The following is a 24,573-nucleotide window of genomic DNA, read 5'->3' on the forward strand; positions in this document are numbered from 1 at the left end:
TTTTATCTTTTATGGAATTTTTTTCCATTTTATCCATTTTATTTTTTAGAGAGCTGATTTCTTTTTCCAGCTCACTAATCCTGTTTTCCTTGGAGTTGTTTACCTTTTCCAGCTCACTAATCCTGTTTTCCTTGGAGTTGTTTACCTTTTCCAGCTCACTAATCTTGTTTCTCAATGATTTGATTTCTTTATCCACTCTGTCTTTGAATGCATGGGATGACTTCTCCAGGCTCTCTTGCCAAGCTTCCCTTTCCTTTTCCCATTTCTCTTCCAGCTCTCTTGTGAGAGCCTTTTTGATTTCCTCTATGAGGTTCTTTTGTATTGAGGAGCAGCTTATATCCCTCCCAGGGGATACATCTGGGGACAGTCTGTTCCTAGTCTCCTCAGCATTTGAAGTCTGCTCCCTCTCCACACAGAAGCTGTCAATGGTTAGAGCCCTTTTGAATTTTTTGTTCATTTTGTCAGAGTAGGAATCAAAGAAAACAAACTGACAAGAGAAACAATTGGTCTGTTTTGCGGGGGATGCGGCTGGATGGTATTAATGGGCTTCCTCTACAGACTGGGGGTAGGGCAGCAGAGAGCCACTAACAGAACAGCAATGACTGTACTGAGTCTGCGCTCTGAGGTTCCGAGAATGCACCGAGTCAGTCCAGGTGGGGGTTGGGGGTGTCCGGGCTCTGAGAGACGCTGGCTTTCTGGGGTTTTAATCTTCACCTCCGGTGTTTACACCCTCTCCACCGCTCCTGGCTTGCTGCCAAGACGGAGCATCCACACTGGGGCAAAAGCCCTTTCACAGAAACGGCAGAAAAGCCCTCCCCCTTTGGTCTGAGCTGTGTGAGCTGCCTGTCTTGCTCTGGCTGCCTGCCCTCAGTCTGCGCCCAGTCTGATTGACCCTCCCCCGAGCAAACACAGACCTTTTCTGGCGACTTTCAAGGATGTCTTCTCTTGGTGATAATTTGTCGATTTCTTTCTGGGTCAAGCATTAAGTCAGAGGCTTGTCATGAAGTAAGTTCTGAGAGAAAACGAGGAGCTCAAGCAGCTGTCTGCCTCCACACCGCCATCTTGGCCGGAAGTCCCAAATGTAAACTATTTTAAAAGAAGTAGCTTTTTGATTTAGCAGGAGGAATTCAGAAATCTCACTATTCAAATTATATGCCTATAAATTAATTGAAAATATATCTCTGACAGTTTGGAATAAAACACAAAAGCATATTTTTTCCACATAAATCTATGAAAAATAGAAGGACAGCAACTGAATCTATGTAGCTTGCTTTTCCTTTAAAAATATAATAAATCCAGGACTTCCGGTCAAGATGGAGGAGAGGAGGCAAACAGCTGCTTGAGCTCCGCGTTTTCTCTCAGAATTTATTTCATGACAAGCCTCAGAATTAATGTTTGATCAGAAAAGAAATCGACAAATAATCACCAACAGAAGACATTCTTGAAATTTGCCAGAAAAGGTCTGTGTTTGCTCGGGGGAGAGGACAAACAGACTGGGCACAGACTGAGGACAGGAGCCAGAACAAGGCAGATAGCTCACACTGTACAGATCCGAGGAGTGAGGTGTGCCATCTCTTCCACTTCTGCGAAATGACCTTTACCCCAGTGTGGATACTCCCATCTTGGCAACAAGCCAGGAGCAGCAGAGAAGGTGTAAACATAGGAGGTAAAGAATAACCCCCACCCCCCAAAGCTAGTGTCTCTTGGACCGGCCACCCCCACCCCCACCCAGAGTGACTCAGCTCATTCTTAGAGCCTCAGAGGGCAGAGCAGTGCAGCCATCACTGTCCTGCTAGTACCTCGCTGCTGTCTCCCACAGTCTGTAGAGGAAGCCTGGTAACACCATACAGTCCCATCCCCCCCAGAAACAAACCAACTGTTTCTCTTGTTAATTTGTTTTCTTCAATTCTGCTCTGACAAAATGAACAAAAAATTTAAAAGGGCTCTAACCATTGACGGCTTCTGTATGGATAGAAAGCAGACTTCAAACCCTGAGGAGACTAAAAGCAGACTGTCTCCAGAGGAATCCCCTAAGGGGGTTATGAGCTGCTCCTCAATACACAAGACTCTCATAGAGGAAATCAAAAAGGCTGTCACAAGAGAGCTAGAAGAGAAATGGGAAAATGAAAGGGAAACTTGGCAAGAGAGTCTGGAGAAGTCATCCCAGGCATTTAAAGACAGAGTGGATAAAGAAAACTTTTCTCTAAAAAGTAAAATGGATGAAATGGAAAAAAAATTCCACAGGGAAAAAAAAAAAACTCACGTAAAAATTCAATTGGACAATTACAGAAAGATATAAAAAAAGTGAGTGAAGAAAATACATCATTGAAAATTAGACTCGAACAAGTAGAAATGAATGACTCAAGGAGAAACCAAGAAGCAGTCAAGCAAAACCAGAAAAATGAAACAATTGAAAAGAATGTCAAGTACCTTATTGGAAAGTCAACAGACCTGGAAAACAAATTCAGGAGAGACAATTTCAGAATAATCGGACTCCCTGAAAAATGTGAGGAAAAAAAGAGCCTGCACAATATTTTCCAGGAAATTGTCAAAGAGAACTGCCCAGATGTTTTAGAAACAAAGGGTAAAATAGACATTCAAAAAATTCATCCATCACCTACTGAAAGGGACCCTAAAATCAAAATTCCAAGAAATATAGTGGCCAAGTTCAAGAACCATCAGACAAAGGAAAAAATATTGGAAGCTGCTAGAAATAAGCAATTCAGATATGGAGGATCCACAATAAGGATAACCCAGGATCTCCACATTAAAGGAGAGAAGGGCCTGGAATATGATATTCCAAAAGGCTAAGGAACTTGGTATGCAGCCAAGAATAACTTACCCAGCAAAAATGAGCATCGTTTTCCAGGGAAGAAGATGGACATTTAACAAAATAAATGAATTCCATCTATTCTCAATGCAAAAACCAGATCTACTCAAAATGTTTGATCTTCAAATACAGAACTCAAGATTTCTAAAAAGGTAAAAAGAAAGCTTGAGAACTATATTTCTGCCATAAAGATATGTAAAGAACACATGTATAATTTGTTGTAGAAACCAGAGGTGGAAAGGAAATTGTATCATAAAAAAGTGTAAAGTGGTGGTACTACATCTCATGAAGAGGCAAAGGTAAGCTATCATATCTGAGAGAAAGAAAGGAGGGGGATGAACATAGTGTGTATCAATTGACATATTCGATTTATGGCAAAACTTCCATTTCATTGAAAAGTGGGAGGGAAAGAGTAAGCTAAGGGGAAGGAATACAGAAATTGTGAGGAAAAGGGGTAAAATGGGGGAAGAAGTTTAAGGTGGGGGAGGGATACTAAAAAGGGAGGGCTGTGAAAAGCAAGTGGTGCTCACAAGTTGAATACTGGGTAGGGGGGGTAAGAAGGACGGAAAGGAGAAAAGTAAAAGCAGGGATTAACAGGATGGCAAGCAATATAGAATTAGTCATTCTAACTATAAAATGTGAATGGGGTAAACTCCCCCATAAAGAGGAAGCAGTTAGCAGACTGGATTAAAAGCCAGAATCCTACAATATGTTGTTTACAGGAAACACACCTGAAACAGGGTGATACATTCAGAATAAAAGCAAAAGGGTGGAGCAGAATCTACTATGCTTCAGGTGAAGCCAAAAAAGCAGGGGTAGCCATCCTCATCTCAGATCAAGCAAAAACAAAAATTGATCTAATTAAAAGAGATAAGGAATGGCATTATATCTTGCTAAAGGGTAGCATAGATAATGAAGCAGTATCAATATTAAATATATATGCACCAAGTGGTGCAGCATCTAAATTCTTAAGGGAACTGCAAGAAGAAGTAGACAGCAAAACTATAATATTGGGAGATCTCAACCTTGCACTCTCAGAATTAGATAAATCAAACCATAAAATAAATAGGAAAGAAGTCAAAGAAGTAAACAGAATACGAGAAAAGTTTGATGTGATAGATCTTTGGTGAAAGCTAATTGGAGACAGAAAGGAGTACACTTTCTTCTCAACAGTTTATGGAACCTATACAAAAATTGATCATATACTAGGACATAAAAGACTCAAAATCAAATGCAGTAAGGCAGAAATAGCAAATGCATCCTTTTCAGACCACAATGCAATGAAAATTACATTCAATAAAAAGGCAGGGGAAGATAGACCAAAAAATAATTGGAAACTAAAAAACTAAATAATCTCATACTAAAGAATGATTGGGTGAAACAGCAAATCATAGACATAATTAATAACTTCACCCAAGAAAATGACAATAATGAGACATCATACCAAAATGTGTGGGATACAGCCAAAACAGTAATAAGGGGAAGTTTTATATCTCTAGAGGCCTACTTGCATAACATAGAGAAAAAGAAGGTCAATGAATTGAGGTTACAACTTAGAAAAGGAACAAATTAAAAACCCCAGACAAACATGAAACTTGAAATTCTAAAAATAAAAGGTGAGATTAATAAAATTGAAAGTAAAAAAACTATTGAATTAATTAATAAAACTAAGAGTTGATTCTATGAAAAAAACAACAAAATAGATAAACCCTTACTAAATCTGATTAAAAAAAGGAAAGAGGAAAAACAAATTGATAGTCTTAAAAATGAAAAGGTAGAACTCACCACTAATGAAGAGGAAATTAGAACAATAGTTAGGAGCTACTTTGCCCAACTTTATGCATAAATTCAATAACTTAAATGAAATGGAAGAATACCTTCACAAATATAGCTTGGTCAGATTAACAGAGGAAGTAGTAAATAGTCTAAATAGTCCCATTTCAGAAAAAGAAATAGAACAAGCTATTAACCAACTCCCTAAGAAAAAATCCCCAGGACCAGATGGATTTACATGTGAATTCTACCAAACATTTAAAGAACAACTAACTCCAATGCTATATAAACTATTTGAAAAAATAGGGATTGAAGGAGTCCTACCAAATTCCTTTTATGATGCAGACATGGTATAGATACCTAAATCAGGTAGGCTGAAAACAGAGAAAGAAAATTATAGACCAATTTCCCTAATGAATATTGATGCTAAAATCTTAAATAAAATATTAGCAAAAAGACTACAGAAAATCATCCCCAGGATAATACACTGTGATCAAGTGGGATTTATACCAGGAATGCAGGGCTGATTCAATATTAGGAAAACTATTAGCATAATCGACCATATCAATAACCAAATTAACAGAAACCATATGATCATCTCAATAGATGCAGAAAAAGCATTTGATAAAATCCAACATCCATTCCTACTAAAAACACTTGAGAATATAGGAATAAATGGACTATTCCTTAAAATAATAAGGAGCATATATTTAAAACCACAAGTAAACATCATATGTAATGGCGATAAACTAGAACCTTTCCCAGTAATATCAGGAGTTAACAAGGTTGTCTACTATCACTTTTACTATTCAATATTGTACTAGAAAAGCTAGCCTCGGCAATAAGAGCCAAGAAAGAGATTCAAGGATATAGAGTAGATAATGAGGAAATCAAATTGTCACTCTTTCGCAGATGACATGATGGTATACTTAGAGAACCCCAAAGACTCTGCTAAAAAGCTATTAGAAATAATTCAGAACTTTAGCAAAGTTGCAGGATACAAAATAAATCTACATAAATCCTCAGCATTTTTATGCATTACCAACACAATCCAATAGCAAGAGATACAAAAATAAATTCCATTCAAAATAACTGTTGATAGTATAAAATATTTGGGAATATATCTACCAAAGGAAAGTCAGGAATTATATGAACAAAATTACAAAAGACTTGCCACAAAAATAAAGTCAGATTTAAATAATTGGAAAGACATTAAGTACTCTTGGATAGGCCCGAGCAATTATAATCAAGATTACAATACACCCTAAACTAATCTATTTCTTTAGTGCTATACCAATCAGATTCCCAAAAAACTATTTTAATGGCCTAGAAAAAATAATAACAAAATTCATATGGAAGAACAAAAGATCGAGAATTTCAAAGGAAGTAATGAAAAAAAAATCAAATGAAGGTGGCCCAGCTGTACCTGATCTAGAACTATATTGTACAGTAGCAGTCACCAAAACCATTTGGTATTGGCTAAGAAATAGACTAGTTGATCAGTGGAATAGGTTAGGTTCACAGGGCAAGATAGTGAATAAAAATAGCAATCTAGTTTTTGACAAACCCAAAGATCCCAACTTTTGGGATAAGAATTCTTTATTTGACAAAAACTGCTGGGAAAACTGGCAATTAGCATGGCAGAAACTAGTCATGGACTCACACTTACCACCACATATACCAAGATGAGATCAAAATGGGTCCATGATTTAGGCATAAAGAACAAGATCATAAATAAATTAGAGGAACAAAGGATAGTTTACCTCTCAGACTGGTGGAGGAGGAAGGAATTTGTGACCAAAGGAAAACTAGAGATTATTATTGATCACAAAATAGAAAATTTTAATTACATCAAATTAAAAAGCTTTTGTTCAAAGAAAACTGATTCAAACAAGATTAGAAAGGAAGTAACAAATTAGGAAAACATTTTTACAGTTAAAGGTTCTGATAAAGGCCTCATCTCCAAAATATACAGAGAATTGACTCTAATTTGTAAGAAATCAAGCCATTCTCCAATTGATAAATGGTCAAAGGATATGAACAGACAATTTTCAGATGATGATATTGAAACTATATCCACTCATATGAAAGAGTGTTCCAAATCACTACTGATCAGAGAAATGCAAATTAAGACAACTCTGAGATACCACTACACACCTGTCAGATTGGCTAAGATTACAGGAATAAATAATGATGAATGTTGGAGGGGATGTGGGAAAACTGGGACACTGATGCATTGTTGGTGGAATTGTGAAAGTATCCAGCTATTCTGGAGAGCAATCTGGAATTATGCCCAAAAAGTTATCAAACTGTGCATACCCTTTGATCCAGCAGTGCTACTACTGGGCTTATATCCCAAGGAAATACTAAAGAAGGGAAAGGGACCTGTATGTACCAAAATGTTTGTGGCAGCCCTTTTTTTAGTGGCTAGAAACTGGAAAATGAATAGATGCCCATCAATTGGAGAATGGTTGGGTAAATTATGGTATATGAATATTATGGAATATTATTGTTTTGTAAGAAATGACCAATAGGATGAATACAGAGAGGCTTGGAGAGACTTACATCAACTGATGCTGAGTGAAATGAGCAGAACTAGGAGATCATTATACACTTCAACAACAATACTATGTATTCTGGATGGATACTGAGGATGTATTCTGATGGAAGTGGATATCTTCAACATAGAGAAGAGCTAATCCAATTCCAATTGATCAATGATGGACAGAATCATCTACACCCAGAGAAGGAACACTGGGAAATGAGTGTAAACTGTTAGCACTTTTTTGTTTTGTTATTTTTACTTTCTGAATCCAATTCTTCCTTTGCAACAACAACAACAACAAAATTCGGTTCTGCATACATATATTGTACCTAGGATATACTATAACATATTTAATATGTATGGGAATGCCTGCCATCTAGGGGAGGGAGTGGAGGGAAGAAGGGGAAAAATTTGGAACAGAAGGGACTACAAGAGATAATGTTGTAAACAAATTACCTATGCATATGTACTGTCAAAAAAGTTATAAGTATAAAATTAATAAAAAAAGAAAAAAATATAATAAATTCAGCACATAATTCTTTAATCTGCCATATCAGATTCCAAACTATATTATAAAGCAGCATATACCAAAATACTGTCAAAATAGGTACTTGAATTATATATAAAGGGTGATACCATAAACAAATTGAGGGAACATGAAATAGTTTGTCATAATTATGGATAAGAAAAGAATTTTGGACCCAGTAAGACATAGAAAGCATTACAAAATCTATTTTATGTTTTGTAATTTTTATTATATAAAATTCAAAAGTTTTTGCACAATCAGTGCAACCAAAATAATAAGGAAAGCAGAAACCCAGAGAAAACATTTCTCTAGAGGTCCCATTTCTCAAATATATAGAAAACAAATTCAGATTCAAATTTATAAAAATACAAGTCATATCTCAATAGATAAATAGTCAAAGGATATAAACAGGCAGCTTTCTGACAAGGAAATCAAATCACATGAAAAAATGCTTTAAATCACTATTAATTAGAGATATGTAAATTAAAACACCTCAAAAGTATCATTTTACATCTCTCAGACTAGCTAAAATGACAAAAAATGGAAAATAATAAAGATTGGAAAGGATGGAGAACTAGGACACTAATGCACTCTTAGTGGAGTTGTGAATTGATGCAACTTTCTGGAGAACAATTTTGAACTATGCCCAAGGGCTATAAAACTGTGCATATTGTTTGATCCAACAAATAGCACTACTAGGTCTATATTCCAAAGACATCCAAGAAAGTTAGAATGGGAAAGGACCTGTGGGTACAAAAGCATTTATAATACTTCCTTTTTGTGGTGGTGAAAAATTGGAAATCAAAGGGATGCTCATCAATTGGGAAATGATTAAACAAGCTGTGGTATGTGTTAATAATGGAATATTATTATGCTATAATAAATGAAAAGCAGGTGGATTTCAGAAAAATGTGGAAACATTTATATGAATGGAAGCATAGTGAAGTGAAGCATAATGAAGGGAGAATGTTGTACACAGTAATAGCAATATTGTTCAACACTGTGAATGACTTAGCTCTTCTCAGCAATGATCAGAGATGAAGCATATTATTTGACTCAATATATTGCTCAAATACAAACTATTTTCACTTGCTTTCATTTAAAAAATTTTAATCAAATCTTCTTGAACAAAATGACTAATATGAAAATGTCTTACACAATCCCATTTGTAAAAGCTACAAATGATTGAATACTATCTCTGTTTACCCTCAGTGGGAAGTGGGGGGGGGGGGAAGGAAGGATAGAATTTGGAACTCAAAATTTTATTTTTTTTATAATAATAACTTTTTACTTTTCAATATATGCAAAGATAATTTTCAACATTCACCCTTGCAAAACCCTGTGTTCCAAATTTTTCTCCCTTTTTCCTCTTCTGTCCCCTCCCCTAAACAACATGTAATCCAATACAGGTTAAACATGTACAATTCTTCTAAACATATTTCCATAGTTATCAAAAGGGAAAAAATGAGAAAAAAAGAAAATAAGCAAGCAAATAAGAATAAAATAAGTGAAAATACTATATTGTGATTCACATTCAACCTCTATAGTCTTCTCTCTGAATGCAGATTATCTCTTTCTCTATCACAGGACTGTTGGAATTGGCCTGAAGCAATACATTGTTGAAAAGAACCAAGTCCATTACAATTGATCACCACATAATCTTATTGTTATTGTGTACAATGTTCTCTTGGTTCTACTCACTTCATTTAGCATCAGTTCATGTAAATTTCTCCAAGCCTTTCTGAAAACATTCTGCTACCATTTCTTACAGAACAATAATATCCCATTGCATTCATACACCACAACTTATTATTCAGTCATTCCTCAACTAATTCTTTGCTACTACAAAAGGAACTGCAACAAATATTTTTGCACATGTGGATTTTTTTTTTTTTTTATGATCTCTTTGGGATACAGACTCAGTAGAGACATTTATGGATCAAAGGAAATGAACAGTTTGATAATCCTTTGGACATAGTTCCAAATAATTCTTTAGAATGGTTGGATCAGTTCACAATTTCATCAACAATGTAATAAGTGAATGTTAAAATTAAATGAGGGAGAAAGCAAGACAATGTTTTGTTTAAAGATTCTTGCTATCATAAATAATATATAGCACAGAGTCAAAGTGGAAGTATTCCTTACAGATGATTATATCTTTTACATACTCTTATATGTGAGTGATAGTGTTGTTGATTGTATCAAGCCCTGGAGTATTTATAAAAATTAAAGGAAGTCTAGCCTTGTTAACAAAAGCAAGAAAAGCATATGAAGGACATTTATTGTCATTAACTATGACATGTAAGTGACTAGAGCTAGTGCATCAGTATGTGTGTGTGTATAAATTTACACATATACATATGTACATATGGTAATATATATTGAACATCTAGTGAATTTCTATATTGAAGTAGGGTCAAGAGTTGAATGGTAAGAAGAAAGAGGACTAGATTTCGTTTTGGATGTTGTGACCTTTTTTTAATGACTTCATAGTTCTCCTTAAAAACAAATACCTATATGTTTAACATGAGCGAATATATCTGTGTTTGAAGACTTGCATGCTTTTTCTCATCTCTTAGAAGTTGTGGGAGGTAATTAGTTCAAATAATGGATTGATTTTCCAGGGACCCTTATAGAGTGGCAAATAAATGTCACTAGTCACACAGAGTAGGGGAGGTTATTGCCACAGATGGAATATTTTCTTTGAAATTGTGAAAGGTCTAAGTAATATCTCCTGCCCAATGATTCAGAATGGATGTGAGTAGTAGCTGCCACAAGTGGATTCTGGTCCAAATAATATAAACAACCATCATCTGTGACTATTAAAGGATTTTTATAGTCATTCAAATTAGGTGGCAGTCCAACTTCCAATTTGTGTGGACTATCATAAAAATAGAAAACAAAACTGATATTGCTTTCTTTCTATGTGTACCAAGAGTAGAAGGTTTCTAATAAGTATAAAATTTTCTGTTTCTTTTATCCTCACAGAGGGAATGGATGTGTATGTGTGTGTGTGTGCGTGTGTGTGTGTGTGTGTGTGTGTGTTTGTGACCTAAAAAGGTCATGGCCATAGAATGTACTTATATGCTAATTATAGAGTGTGATGTTCTGTTTCTCTAGATTGTAGTCGTTCTCTTAGGGGCAGATCTCTTGGAGAGTTTCTGGAGGCAGCCTTCGTTTCAGTTCAGTTCAATAATCCCAAAATGCAGCCGGGAGTTAAAGTCCAGATCCTTTATTGTGTCCTTCAAAATCCTGAATCTTTTCCTGGGGCCTGCTTAGCTTTAGTAGAGGCCTATCTCTCTCTTCTTGGCTCTCGAGAGCTCTTGTCAGAATGTCACCAGCCAGCAAGAAAGTCGAAGTGGGAATGAAGTCTTGACTCCTCCTCCCAGAGTGTAGGCTTTTATATGCTCTCTAAAGGTGTGAAGTCTAATGTGTGGACCAATGAGCTAACTACTCCTTAGGTTTGAACTCCTTGTCTCAAGTTCTGGCCCATAACATCTCCTTGTAGGATCAGATCAACCATGCTAAATTAGATAATTATTGTCTCTTATCCATTCCAGTGACTTAGCACCTTGTAAGAATCCTAACAATAGAGATATAGTATGCTCTCTCTAACTCACATTTAAGGATTTCATATTGGCTTACCAAGGTGTAACTATTCTTACAGATTTCAAAGGTTCTCTATGTGACTCCCTACTCTTAAAACTATTAATTGCAACCATAAAATGAACTTATCTTTAATAATCATCCAGGATTGGTAAAGCCAAGATAGTAGAGTGAGAGTCAGCATTTCTCTCATCTTACCCAAAAACACCTCCTCCATAAAATCTAGAAAATGAACTATATCAAATCCCAATCAGGAAAACCAAGAAAAAAGTCATTGAGTTATTTTTCCAGCCCAGGGAAATTTAGGAAGACAGAGACAAAGGTTTGTAGGCAGCGGAGTAGATTGCTGTCCAGAAGTTCAGTGCAGCATAGAATTTAGGACTGGAAACTAGATTTAAGACTCATCAGCATAGAAACAATAATCTAATTTGTGGGAAATGATGAAATAATTGAAATAATATAGAGGGAGAAGAAAAGAAGACTTAAGGTAGAGTACTACTTTTAAAATGTTACTTTTTATTTTTTAAATGATAGCTTTTTATTTTCAAAATATATTCAAAGATAGTTTTCAACATTCATCCTTATAAAACCTTGTGTTCCAAATGTTTTCCTTCCCTTCTCCCCATCCCCTCCCTTAGATGACAATTAATCTAATATATGGTAAACATATACAATTCTCCTATACATATTTCCACAATTATCATGCTGCATAAGAAAAATCAAATCAAAAAGGAAAAATGAGAAATAAAACAAAATGCAAGCAAATAACAGCAAAAAAGTGAAAATACTATGTTGTGATCCTTTGAGTAGCTTTTAAATTTAAATTGGGTTTATACTCAGTCCCTTCTTCTGGATACAGATAGCTCTCTTCATCATAAGCCTATTGGAATTGGCCTGAATCACCACATTGCTGAAAAGAGGCAAGTCCATTGGGCTTGTCGCATAACTTTATATTGCTGTGTACATTGTTCTCTTGATTCTACTCCCTTCACTTAACATCAGTTCTTGTAAGCCTCTCCAGGCCTTTCTGAAATCATCCTGCTGATTATTTCTTATAGAACAATAATAATTCCAATACATTTATATATCATAATTTATTTAGCTATTACTCAACTGATGGGCATCCCCTCAGTTTTCAGTTCCTGACCACTACAAAAATTTTTGCACATGTAGGTCCTTTTCCCTTTTTTATGCTCTCTTTGGGATACAGTCCCAGTAAAGACATTGATGGATCAAAGGGAATGCACAATTTGATAGTCCTTTGTTCCATAGTTCCATATTGCTCTCCAGAATTGTTAAATCAATTCACAACTCCACCAGCAATGTATTTGTGCCCCAGTTTTCTCACAGCCCTTCCAAAATTTATCATTATCTTTTCCTGTCATCTTAGCCAGTCTTAGAGTGTGTAGAGTTGTCTTAATTTGCATGTCTCTGATCAATAGTGATTTGGAGCATAAAATGCTATTTTTTAATGGAAGTGTTTTCCAGTTCCTTTTAATTTTATTACCTCTCTTGTATTGTTTATATTTATTCAGAACTATTTATTCTGAATATGGCTTGATTGTATATATGTATTTGCTTATTGTCTCCTCTATTAGGTTGTGACTTTTCTGAAAGCAGAAACTGTCTTTTGCCTTTTTTTTTTTTATCCTCAGCATTTAACACAAAGTCTGGTACATAATAGTAACTTAATAAGTATTTATTGATTTATTGAGAAAGGAGAGTATTCCAGGCATGGGGAAAACCAGAGAAAATTCCCAGAGGCAGAAATTGGAGTATCTTGGATCATCCTAGATGCCAATGTCATTAGCTTAAATGGTACATATTGGGAAGTAAGGTGTAAGACTAAAAAGGTAGGAGGTTACAAAGATCTTTGAACACTAGAGGATTTTGTCAATGATCCTGGGAGTGATAGAGAATCACTAGATTTTATTGGATAAATAGATAACATGAGTAGAGTTGTACTTTATAAAAATCACTTTGTTTTTTGAATAGAGGTTAGCCTGAAGCAGAGATTAAATGGGGAAAAAATAAAGTAAAAAGTAGATAACAGGGAACAAAAGAAAACCTACAAGGAAGCAAAGAAAAGATGAACAGTCAGGCATGAATATAATATCTTATTTTTTATATATACTTTCTTGAAATGGAAATTTATTGTTATATATTTTGAATCCTCTCTGATGTTCTATTGGACACATAATAATTATTTTTGTTGTTTTTTCTATTTCATTTTTTTCTTATTTTGTATTTGTGTTAAATATATTACCTTTTTAAAAAAGAATTTGGGTGATATACCACTTGGTACAGATTGTTTAGTACCATTATCTATGGTACCTGTTAGCAAGATATAGTTTCCTTCCTTCTATCTTTTAATTAGATCTACTTTTGTTTTTGCTTTTTCTGAGATCAGAATTGCTAACCCTGACTTTTTTTTTTTCTTTTTACTTCAGCAAGCACAATAGATTTTGATTCAGCCTTTTGACATTCTCTGCATGTGGCTCTCTTCTCCAAATATGTTTCTTGTAAGCAACATACTGTAGAATTCTGCTTATTAATCCACTCTGCTATTTGCTTTCGTTTTATGGGAGAGTTCATTTCATTCGCATTCACAGTGATGATTACTAACTGGTTTTTCCCTTCATCCTATTTTCCCTTTTTTATATTTTTTCTCTCCTATCACCTGTCCCTCCTCACCAATATTTTATTTTTAACCACAGCCTCCTTTAATATACCCTCCATTCTATCAGCCCCACTTCCTTTTCTTTCTTTTCTATAAAATAAGATAGATTTATCTACCCAACTAAGTGTGTATGTTATTCCCTTTTGGACCCAAATCCAATGAGAATAAGAATTGAACAATGCTTACCTTTTTCCTTCTTTCCCACTATTGTAATAGATATTTTATGCCTCTTTATGTAATATAATTTCCCCATTTTGTCTTTCTTTTTACTAGTACAATCATTTAATCAATCAATTAACTATTTTTATTACCATATCAAAGTCAGCTTATACCCACACCTTCTTCTATACTCCTTATTACCCCAATAAAGATATATTTCTTAATAATTACATGTATTATCTTCCCATGTAGGTATGTAAACATTTTAACCTCATTGAATATCATGTTATTGTTGTTTTTTTAATTTCCTTTTTCTCTTTACCTTTTTATGCTTCTCTCAAGTCTTGTTTTTGAAGACCAAATTTTCTGTTCAACTCTGGTCTTCTCATCATAAAAATTTGAAAGTCTCATATTTTATTGAATATTCATCTTTTCCCCTGAAAGATTATGCTTAGTTTGTTGCAGCTAATTTTTTGTTGTAATCCAAGCTCCTTTGCCTTTCAGAATATAACATTCTTAGACCTCTGATCTTTTAATATAGAAGCTGCTGAATCCTGTGTAATCCAGAGTGTGGTTCCTTCACATTTGAATTTTGTTTTCTGGCTGCCTGCTTTTGTTTTCTGGCTCTCCTTGACTTTATGATCCTGGAATTTGCCTATAATATTGCTTGGAATTTTCATTTGGGGGAATCTTTCAAGAGGTGATCAATGGATTCTTTCAACTATTTTACCCAGTTTTTTCTTAATGGTTTTTTGAAAGATGCTGCCCAATCTTTTTTTTTTTTTTTTTTTTTTTTTAAATCATGACTTACAGCTAGTCCAATAATTCTTAAATTCTCTGTCCTGGATCTATTTTCGAGGTCACTTGTTTTTCTAATGAGATATTTTACTTTTCTTCAATTTTTTTTTTTATTTTTTAGTTTGTTGAACTGATTTTTGTGTCTTTTAAAGTCATTAGCCCAATTCTAATTTTTGAGGAATCATTTTCTTCAGTTAGCTTTTGTACCTCCTTTTTCATTTGACCAATTCTACTTTTAAAGGAGTTGTTTTCTTCAGTGGACTTCCCCTCCCCCCCAATTTGGTAAATTCTATTTTTTAAGAACTTGTTTTCTTCAGTCGATTTTTGTACTTTTTTTCTAAGCTGTTGGACTTTTTTTTATGATTTTTTTCCATAACTCTCATTTCTTTTCCCAGTTTTTCTTGTACTTCATTTCCTTGATTTTTACTTTCAGTTTTATTAATCTCCCCTTTTATTTTCAGAACTTCAAATTTGGTATTTAATTGGAGGTTTTTAATTTGTTCCTTTCCTAGCTTTTTTTGTTTTAAGCCCAATTCATTGATCTTTTCTTTCTCTATTTTATGCAAGTAAACATCTAGAAATATAACATTTCCCCTAGTAACCACTTCAGCTGCATCCCACAAATTTTGGTATGTTGTCTCATTATTGTCATTCTCTTGGATAAAATTATTGATTATGTTTGATTTGTTGTTTCACCCATTCATCCTTTAGGATTAGATTATTTAGTTTCCAATTAATTTTTGGAATTAAAAAGCCCTTGGCCTTTTATTACATGTAATTTTTATTGCATTATGATCTGAAAAAATGCATTTATTATTTCTGCCTTTCTGCATTTGATTTTGAGGTTTTTATGCCCTAATAAATGGTCAATTTTTATATGACTTCTATGAACCACTAAGAAAAAAAGTATACTGCTTTCTGTCTCCATTTAATGTTCTCCAAAGATCAATCACACCTAACTTTTCTAAAATTCTATTTACCTCCTTAGCTTCTTTCTTATTTATTTTGTGGTTCAACTTATCTAGTTCTGAGAGAGCAAGGTTGAGAGTTCCCACCAGTATAGTTTTTCTGTTTATTTCTTGCAGCTCTCTTAACTTCTCCACTAGGAATTTGGATGCTATACCACTTGGTGTGTATATGTTTAGTATTGATATTGTTTCATTATCTAGGGTATCCTTTAGCAAGATATAGTTTCCTTCCTTATCTCTTTTAATTGATCTATTTTTGCTTTTGCTTGATCTGAGATCAGGATTGCTACCCCTGCTTTTTTTACTTCACCTGATGCATAATAAATTCTACTCCAGCTTTTTATCTTTACTCTAAATGTATCACTCTGCTTTAAAAATGTTTCTTGTAAGCAACATAGTGTGGGATTCCGGTTTTTAATCCAATCTACAATCCACTTATGTTTTATGTGAGAATTCATCCCATTCACATTCATAGTTAAAATGACTAATTCTGTATTTGTCTGCCATTTTAGTTACTCCAGGTTATGCTTTTCTCTTTCCCTTCCCCCTTTCTCTCCTCTCTAGTATTTTGCTTCTGACCACCATCTCCCTCAATAGTCCTTGCCTTTACAGTCCCTCCCCCTTTCTTATACCTTTTCTCTATTAATTCTGCTTTCCCTTCTGCCTTCTGCTTTCTCCCTTTCCTTTTCTCTTTCCTCTCCCACTTCTCTATAAAGTGAGAGAAATTTCCCTATGAAACCAAATATGTCTGATATTTTCTTTTTCAGGCAAAGCTGATGAGAGTAGGATTCACACAGTATTCATCCCCCTCTCCTCTTTCCCTCAATTACATTAGCTCTTTACCTCTTCATGAGATGCAATTTCCCTCATTTTAACTTCATTTTTCTCTTTTTCCCCCAGTACAATTCTTCTCTAATTTCTTTTTCATATTATCACAATAAAATCAAATTATACCCCCACTCTCTAAGTATACCCATAAAAGAGATATAGTTCTCAAGAGCTCTTTTTTACCTTTTTTATGCTTCTCTTGAGTTGTATAGTTGGAGGTCAAATCTGACCATGTATTAGGGCATAAAAACCTAAAAATCAAATGCAGAAAGGCAGAAATAGTAAAGGCATTTTTTTCAGATCATGATGCAATAAAAATTACATTCAATAAAAGGCTTGGGGAAAAAAGACCAAGAATTAAATGGAAACTAAATAATCTGATCCCCAGAATCCAATATCTTATTTAGTACTGATTATCAGATATCTTGGATGCTATTTCTTTTTTATATTAGCATATCTCATGTTGCTTTATCTGCCGGTGCTCAACATTTTTACCTGAATTTCCTTTCTTATGAAATTTTTGGTAATTTCTGTTTTTTTTTTTTCCCATAATATTCCCCTACTATTCACTGTATATCTTCTTTTCTTTTGATAGCAGAGTAGCTGTACCTCAGAGTTGTTGCAGACTCTTCTCCATCTTGGGGAATTTACTTTTCATTGACTTCGGTCTGCATTGCTGGTTACTTGAGTGGAGATAAGACTGGTCTACTTGTGGACCTTTCTCTGCCAATTGGAGTTCCCACATATGCTTGAGTCCTACTCTAGTTTTTGCCTTTTCTTAGTTCTCTGGTTGAACAATAGAACAAACTTCAGCTTTCTTATACTTGTGCTTCGTTGATGTAGGATGTGGACAGGGGATAGATTGAGTTTTTTGCTTATTGAAGCAGAAAACAGAGTAAGGAGAGGGGTGTAGGAAAGGGAGGAAAAATAAGGGCAGACTTAAGTAGCATTAAGGGAATTGCTTTGTGATCAGACCACAATCCCAAGTATAAAGTGTGCTGCACTGCCAGAGTATGGAGGTTCTTGACATGCTAACTGAATATGTTAGAGATTAGGGATTTGCCATTTCTGCTGTGAATTCATCAGGTTATTACCTTGTTATGATTCTGAGTGTTTTAACCTGTGGGGACAGTTGCAATAATTTACCTCATGCATATTTCTTATTCTGGAAACTTTAAGAATTTATCATCATAAATTTTGAGAAAATGAGTAGTCTTCTATCTTGTTGTGCCAAGATCTGAGCTTGAATTTCCATTAGACACCTATCATATGACTCTAAACAAGTAACGACTTTCATATTCAGTTCTCTTTTCTGAAAAATGAATAGTATAACACTTAACTCACAGAGATATTGGAATTTTGGGAACCTATGAATATTTCCAAGTTTTGTCTTCGATGCCTTATACAAGGGAGAGGAAGTCTCAATTCAATGTACTTACATCTAGCCTAATTACCAGCATGAATTTTTTTTAAGCAATACACACTTTTTTATCACTATTGTTTCCTGTGTTTTACTTTTCATATTTAGGTGAAGAAAAATCAGTTCTGTCATAAGTGTTGCATGGACTGATTGTAATTTAAATGAAAGAGCTCAGAGTAGTAGCAAGTCCATTAGATTTGGAGGATCAAATGACATCCTTTGTAAAACTGAAAATACTATGTAGCACAAGTTATTATTGTCTCTGTATTCTCAAAGGGAAGCTAGTTATTTCCATCATTCCCATTATTTGCATTTTTACCAGAACAAAAAGGAATCTACACCTCTGTCTCCCTTTCTCCACTTCCTACTCACATCTCAAAACTTTGAAATCTGACTTTCTTCTCCATCACTTTACTGATAATATTTGCTCTGATTTAATTAATGACCTCCTTAGTAATAAATCAATAGCCTTATATCAGACCCTTTCCTTCTTTATCTGTCTGTAGGATTTGGCAACATTTACCATTCTCACCTTTATAAGACTTTCTCTCATAGCATCATAACAGCACACTTGAATTTTGTGAATCTCCTAAATATTTTGGCTATTCCTTTACTTTTTCTTTCATTTGTTTTTCTTAAATAATTCTTTGCAAAGTATTGTATTCTTTGATTTTTTCTGATATTTATCTACAATCTTTTGTGATATTACCCATTATCATTGGTTCAATTAGTATGTGATATGTGAATTATATTACATATCTGAATATGTGAATTATATTTGTTACATTATACATTTATTTGTTATATTTGTTAAACTGTTAAATTATTTCACAATAGTAGTAACTTTCAAATTTGTTATATCTAAACTTAATCTGAATTCTAGATTCTTGCTTCTAATTCTCTATTTGAATCTTTGTCTGATTGCACCCTCAAACTCATTATATGCAAAACCAAACTCATCACCTTCCTATATTTGTTGAATGAATTTATTTCAGCTACTCATTAATTCTCATCTGAATTCTTGCAAAAACTTCCTAACTGGTGTCCCTATCTTTAGTCTATGTTAGGATTCTTACAAGGTGCTAAGTCACTGGAATGAATAGAGACAATAATTATCTAATTTAGCATGGTTCAGTATGATTGCTCTGATCCTACAAGGAGATATTATGGATCAGAACTTGAGACAAGGTAATGTACTTAGTTCACACCTTTAAAGGAGTTCAAACTTTAAAGGATTTCACCCATTGGTTTACACATTAAACTTCACACCTTTAGAGAGCATATATAAGGAGGAAAGGAAAGTCCTGCTGAAGGATGTTGGGAGGTTCACAACTAGAATTGGCTTCCAGGAGATTCACAAGGCAGAAATCCACAAGCCCACTCTCTGGAAGGAGGAGTCAAGAGTCATTACAACTTCCATTTTTGTGCTCGTTGGAGACATTCAGACAAGAGCCTCAGGAACCAAGGAGAGAGATAGGCCTTTATTAAAGCTAACTGGGCCCAGGAAAAGATTCAAAACTGGAAAGAGAAAATAAAGGATTTGGACTTTAACTTTTGGCTGCATTTGAGGTGATTATTGAAACTGAACTGAAGCCAAGGCTGCCTCAAGAAGCTCCCCAAGAGATCTGCTTCCAGAGAACCTTATACTTTAAAGAAGAGGACACTACATTTTGGCACCTGAACATGAGAAAGACAGGATCCTGATCCAGTGGAAAAGTCTCTCTTACCCAGAAATTAGGGTGAGTACAATAAGAAAACTTTGTTAAAGAGCTAAAGTAGAATTTCAGCGAAATGGGGCAAATTTTTAGAAAACAGCCTTCTATTTCTCTTCAAGGAAAATGTTTAGAGAGCATTGTCAAGGTTATGAAAAGCCAAGGATTGATTATGATTTTGGAGGCGATCACTGAACTTTTAAAAACTTTAGAGTATACATCTCCTTGGTTCTCTAAGGAAAAATAATTTAATCCAGATGAATGGAAATTATAGGAGAGCAACTAGGTGAATACTACAATTTAAATCCAAACTCAATTTCCAAAGATACATTTCATACATACAATTTAATACAAGTGGCTTTAAGAAATTATTTAAGTGTTAGACTAAGGAAAAAGAAGAAAGAGCAGGAGGGGGAGGATCCAACTAAACTAGATATAAAGGATGAATCAGATAACAATGGAGTTAAGTATAATTCTGAGTATGGCACTTCACAACAGGAGCATTTCCCATCTCCTCCTCCCTCAATTAACCCTTCATGGGTGAATGGAGAAGGAGGAGGGGAAGAGGCAGAAACACAAAGAGAATCACCTATTAAGCAGCAAGATTAGAAAAAGCATTGGTTAAGACAAAAAATGAAGAAGAGGATATATCTGATGTTACAGATGCATACCCTGTGATTGAAGAGTTTGAATCTTCAGGTCAAAAAAGGAGAAGATATACTCCTTTTGATTTGGATAGAATTAAGGATTTGAAAAAAGTTTGCAGTCTTTATAGGGCTACATCATCTTCTGTTAATATGTTACTACATAGTTTGTCCTATGAAAATCCTAACCCCTACTGACTGGAAATCCATAGCAAGGACATGTTTAGAACCTGGACAAAACTTGTTGTGATTTTCAGAGTATCATGAATTATGTAGGATTCAAGTCAGGCACAATAGGCAAAAAGGAGTTAACAGACAATTCACTAGCAGATGAAGGTCAGTATGGAGAGAATTCAGAACAGATCAATTATCCCATAACAGTGTATGAGCAAATTTCTAAGGCTGCAATAAAAACTTGGGGTTCCCTCCCCAGACAGAAAGATGGAGGTGAAGCCTTCACAAAAATAGAGTAAGATTGCAGATTTTGTTTGCTGTTTGCAAACTACTATCCTAAGAACCATTGGAGAAAATGCAGCTACAGAAATAATGACCAGACATTTGGCTAAGGAAAATGCCAATGAGGTTTGTAGAAGAATTATATGGGGACTACACAAAGATGCTTCTTTAGAGAAGATCATTAGATGCTATGTTACAGTGGGCACAAATGCTTATTATACTCAGACTATGATGGACATATAAAGACAGGGTTCCTCTTGGCAAGGGACTTCTAGAGAAACTCATCGATGTTTTCAATATGGAAAAGTTGGACATCTAAGAGCCATTGGGTAGATATGGAGATAGAGTGAGAAGACAGGCTGAGAGAAGACCTAAAACCCCATGTCCAAAATGCCACAAGGGCTTCCACTGGGCCTCAGAATGTAGATTGACCCAGGGAAATGAGAGGTGGGGCCCAACTCCAACACCTCAATCAAAAGATAGGTGTGGCATGATGGCAGCTGAGTTTATACCCAGAGAGTTTTTAGAAGGTCAGGACTCTGATGTGATCAACCAACAGAAAAGCAATCACGTGGCAGAAAGGGATTACCTGATCAGTCAGCCAAAAAGCAACCAGATAGCAGAAATGGATTGCAATTGGGGAGAATACAAGTTTTTTTGTTTGTTTGTTTGTTTGTTTTTAACCAACAGGGCAGTGTCCAGTGCAAACAGCTCCAATGTATTTGCCAGATGATGAGAAGAGATTTAGAAAGTGGTAAATAGAAGGGAGTTAGATAGGTTAACTGTCTTGGAGAGAGGGTTTGCTTGTATTTTTACAGACAGAGAAGGAAACAGATGGAGAAGGAAACAGTTGGGTGGCAATGAGCACCTGGAGAGAGACAGAAAAGGAGAAAAACCTCAAAACAAAGGAGAAGATCTAAGAAACATCTGACACTGAAAGAGCATGGCTGATGCTAAAGACTGTTGCAGGACTTGAAAAACATCAGGAATCATTGGATTCCCTAACACAAGATGAGACTGTTGCAGGACATGAAAATCAGCAGTGATCATTGGATTCCTTGAGATGAAAAATTGTTGATGAGACTATTGCAGGACTTCAAAATTTGTGGGAATTTTTGGATTCCTGTCACATGAACTAATGGACAATGGATTCCTTTTGGACTCTTTCTAGGACTTATGGATTTGTATAATTCCTCATGTGGTTTGTTACTATGTTCTTATGTAATTTATGTAATTATGTGTAATACCTCCTATATTCATGGATTTGTGTATACCTGTTTCCAGTGAGCCCCTTCAGAAACCCACTAATCTGATTTTATTTCCCATTTCCTTTGATGTTTTCATCTCCCTGAGAAGTCAGGGAGGGTGTGACCACCTCCTTTTTATGATGTTTTCACTTCTTTTTTGAGCAGTAGGGGAAGCGTGATCACCTTATTTTTTGAAGTTCTCATCTCCTTGAGAAGTCAGGGAGGTCATGACCACCCTATGTTCTAAATCAAAAGAAAGGGGGCGATGTTAGGATTCTTACAAGATGCTAAGTCACTGGAATGAATAGAAACAATAATTATCTAATTTAGCATGGTTCAGTATGATTGATCTGATCCTACAAGGAGATGTTATGGACCAGAACTTGAGACAAGAAAATGCACTTAGTTCACACTAGAGAGCATATATAGGGAGGAAAGGAAAAGCCTGCTTAAGAACTTTGGGAGATTAGAAATAATTCAGAATTTTAGCAAAGGATACAAAATAAATCCACATAAATCCTCAGGATTTTTATACATTACCAACACAATCCAACAGCAAGAGATACAAAGAGAAATTCCATTCAAAATAACAGTCGATAGTATCAAATATTTGGGAATATATCTACCAAAGGAGAGTCAGGAATTATATGAGCAAAATTACAAAACACTTGCCACAAAAATAAAGTCAGATTTAAATAATTGGAAAGACATTCAATGTTCTTGGATAGGCCGAGCGAATATAATAAAGATGACAATACTCCCCAAACTAATCTATTTATTTAGTGCTATACCAATCAGACTCCCAAGAAACTATTTTAATGACCTAGAAAAAATAACAACAAAATTCATATGGAAGAATAAAAGGTCGAGAATTGCAAGGGAACTAATGAAAAAAAAGTCAGAGGAAGGTGGTCTAAGTGTACCTGATTTAAAGCTATATTATAAAGCAACAGTCACCAAAACCATTTGGTATTGGCTAAGAAATAGACTAGTTGATCAGTGGCATAGGTTAGGTTCACAGGACAAGATAGTGAATAAAAATAGCAATCTAATCTTTGACAAACCCAAAGATCCCAAATTTGGGGATAAGAATTCATTATTTGACAAAAACTGCTGGGAAAACTGGAAATTAGTATGGCAGAAACTAGGCATGGACCCACATTTAACACCACATACTAAGATTAGATCAAAATGGGTCCAAGATTTAGGCATAAAGAACGAAATCATAAATAAATTGGAGGAACATGGGATGGTTTACCTCTCAGACTTGTGGAGGAGGAAGGAGTTTGTGTCCAAGGGAGAACTAGAGACCATTATTGATCACAAAATAGAACATTTTGATTACACCAAATTAAAAAGTTTCTGCACAAACAAAACTAATGCAAACAAGATTAGAAGGGAAGTAACAAATTGGGAAAAAAATTTTACAGTTAAAGGTTCTGATAAAGGCCTCATCTCCAAAATATACAGAGAATTGACTTTAATTTATAAGAAATCAAGCAATTCTCCAATTGATAAATGGTCAAAGGATATGAACAGACAATTTTCAGATGATGAAATTAAAACTATTTCCACTCATATGAAAGAGTGTTCCAAATCACTATTGATCAGAGAAATGCAAATTAAGACAACTCTGAGGTATCATTACACACCTGTCAGATTGGCTAAGATGACAGGAACAAATAACGATGAATGTTGGAGGGGCTGTGGGAAAACTGGGACACTGATGCATTGTTGGTGGAGTTGTGAAAGAATCCAACCATTCTGGAGAGCAATCTGGAATTATGCCCAAAAAGTTATCAAAATGTGCATATCCTTTGACCCAGCCATACTACTACTGGGCTTATACCCCAAGGAACTACTAGAGAAGGGAAAGGGTCCTCTATGTGCCAAAATGTTTGTGGCAGCCCTTTTCATAGTGGCTAGAAGCTGGAAGATGAATGGATGTCCATCAATTGGAGAATGGTTGGGTAAACTATAGTATATGAATGTTATGGAATATTATTGTTCTATAAGAAATGACCAACAGGAGAAATACAGAGAGGCTTGGAGAGACTTACATCAACTGATGCTGAGTGAAACGAGCAGAACCAGAAGATCATTATACACTTCAACAATGATACTGTACGAGGATGTATGCTGATGGAAGTGGATTTCTTCAACATAGAGAAGAGCTAATCCAATTCCAATTGATTAATGATGGACAGAACCAGCTACATCCAGAAAAGGAACACTGGGAAATGAATGTAAACTGTTATTTTTACCTTCTGAATCCAATTCTTCCTGTGCAACAAAAAAATTCGGTTCTACACACATATATTGTATCTAAATTATACTGTAATATATTTAACATATATAGGACTGCTTGCCATCTGGGGGAG

Source organism: Sminthopsis crassicaudata, chromosome 4, assembly GCF_048593235.1.
Source record: "Sminthopsis crassicaudata isolate SCR6 chromosome 4, ASM4859323v1, whole genome shotgun sequence".
NCBI classification, from domain to species: Eukaryota; Metazoa; Chordata; class Mammalia; order Dasyuromorphia; family Dasyuridae; genus Sminthopsis; species Sminthopsis crassicaudata.